Raw genomic sequence first — 2,504 nt, 5'->3', positions numbered from 1 at the left:
TGTTTAGGCCAACGGCCTAAATTTGTCGCAGCATTTTCGACCCACCCTAATGCTTAACATAACTTCATTATTATGTCAACTGTCGAACTGTTTACCACTATGTTACTTATGCTAAAATGTCCCTTCGGTAAATATACAGTTCGACAGGCTACAGTAAGAATAAATTTAAACCGGTCACTTACTTGTTTTCCGAGAGTGAATCCAAGAGGACGCGTTCCAGCCATTGTGTTCCTGAGTCAAATCAAAGGTAACCTGTAAAACCAAATATATACATACATATATTAATACCAATATCGATATTGAATAAACACGAATTTATATTTAAACTTAATACAAACGTTTTTGCTTTATTTCTCATTCCAACAAATTAAATCGGCCACGACCTTGCTCAAGCGTTGTGCCGGTTTAACATAAAGAATTACTTAAACTTCAATCACCACCCCCTCTTGGAACAGGTTAGGCATAACTAATCATATTAAAATCCGACTAGGTCACACAAATCTTACCCAGCAATACCTGTTCAACAACAATAGCTCCCAGACCTGCCCGTACGTACTGCAGTCTCAACACACAAATTACAGTCCAACATATACTACTAGAATGCCAGCCCCTACATACTTATAGAAAACGAATATTTGATAACCAGAATCCATTAAAATCATTATCTTATCCGTCAGTTGAAAATATCTTAAAAATTACTAAATTCTTAAAGATGGCAAATATATATTTTTTTAATTTAACCGATACTATACTATAAGCTGTAAGCCATAATTTAGAACTTAGCTTAAGGCCACGGCAGCCATAGCTCTTAAGTTTACTTAGCTTAATAATACTAATAACGGTTGTTTGTAACAGCCAAAACGAATCGAGAAAGATATAGACAAATGCATACATAAATGCTCAGAACGAAAAAAGAAATCGATTAAGCCACCACCGCGTGTCCGTGCGCCTGTCCGTCTGAGCACACGATAACTCGAGTAAAAATTGAGATAACGTAACGAACCTTGGTACGTGTACTTCTTGTGTGAGCGTAGGACGGATTGTATATAAAATGGGCAAAATCGGACTATTGTGGTTACTACCACGCCTACCTCCCATATAACGGTAGTTTTCAGAAATACGAAAACTACGATATTTAAGTAACACTGAAGCTTATTCACTCAGAACTGATATTTACGATGGTTTTTAGGCGGAAAATAAGAATAATATAAATTTTTGGAAATTGGGCATAGCCACGCCCACTTATGATTCCATGTGTACATATATATTGGTAATCGCTCCACTAATTTCTCCCAGACTTGGCACAGTTGTTGGCTTCGGTACAACATACCAAACGGCAGAAAATGTTTGAAATCAGACAATCTGCCTTATCCTGAGTTTCGCCTGAAAAAAAATTCACCCGAAAATTTGTCATCCGCCCATAGTAAACCATGGAAACCAAAAGTGAAAAGTGAACCGGTTCGGGGAAAAGCAACTCATGATAAGGCTGAATAACTACGCCAACATCCAATATAACGGTAAATTTGGAAAATGGACGTGGCACCGATAGAATTAATATACTTGCCATATAACAGCAAGACGTTGAAATCGGACTAAAATTATGCCCACATTGCATATAACGGTAAACTTCAGAAATCCTTGAAACTTCGATATTTCGAAATTTAAGGACCCTAATTTATTCAAAATTGATACAACAATCGCCTAAAAATAAATAACATTTTTATGGAACTTTAGAAAATGGGCGTGATACCGCCCACTTATACCTACAAATGTATATAAGTTTACCTCATTAAGTCCAACTGAACATACTATCGAAATTGTTAGAAATAGAGGTAACACCACTCTGCTTACCATGTAACGGTAAGCAGGAGATAAACAAGTAATTTTTAGAGCAAAAAAGAAAACCGACTTCAACTCTCATATAAAAATTTCGGATTTCAACCAAATTAATATGGGACCACCTGTGAGGTAAAATTTTTCGAAACACGTGAGTAAGAAGAGCTTGAAATGCTGGCCGACAGGAAAAACGACCGAAAATTGTATCAGTGAGTTAGGCGACTTACGAAAGATTTCAAGACCAGGACGAAATCTTGTAAGAACAATAATGGCGACCTAGTGGCCGATGTGCAGAACGAAAATAAATTATGGAAACACTTTTCCACCCATATACATACATATGTAGTACTTCTATATTGCTAGTAAATTCAAAGTACATTCCCCAACATCAGAGTGTCGAGATATTCAAAAAAGAAAGAGAGATCCGATAAGAGAATGTACTCAAACTGACATTTTTACTTCTCAAAATTCAGGAGCGGTTTAACAAATTCTTATCGAAAAATAATTCACATGAAAAGTTAACAAAAAATTAGGGCTGCGCGATTAATTGATTACTCAAAATTTTAATTAATCATAAAGTAAATAACTCAATTATTCGATTAATTGGAAATTATGATTACTCAAAAGTTCAGTTACTCGAATAATCAAGATTTTTGATTAACCAAAAA

At 35.5% G+C, this 2,504-nt stretch overlaps 1 protein-coding gene across 1 annotated transcript in view; it reads right to left on the bottom strand.

The window, feature by feature from the left end:
• Positions 1–417, bottom strand: part of LOC118735769 (long-chain fatty acid transport protein 4) — a 62,572-nt gene extending 62,155 nt beyond the window's left edge. Inside the window, exons 1-2 of the mRNA XM_036465719.1 lie at positions 339–417; positions 183–252 (exon numbers count right to left, since the gene is read on the bottom strand). The gene's annotated coding sequence lies outside the window, so the exon portion shown is untranslated. The remainder of the gene's footprint in view (positions 1–182; positions 253–338) is intronic.
• Positions 418–2,504: the final 2,087 nt, after the last annotated feature.

This window comes from Rhagoletis pomonella, unplaced genomic scaffold, assembly GCF_013731165.1.
Source record: "Rhagoletis pomonella isolate Grant_MI unplaced genomic scaffold, Rhpom_1.0 Rhpom_scaffold_00003, whole genome shotgun sequence".
Classification (NCBI taxonomy): domain Eukaryota; kingdom Metazoa; phylum Arthropoda; class Insecta; order Diptera; family Tephritidae; genus Rhagoletis; species Rhagoletis pomonella.
Note: the sequence above shows the minus strand (reverse complement) of the source record. Positions and strands in the feature narration are given on the sequence as shown.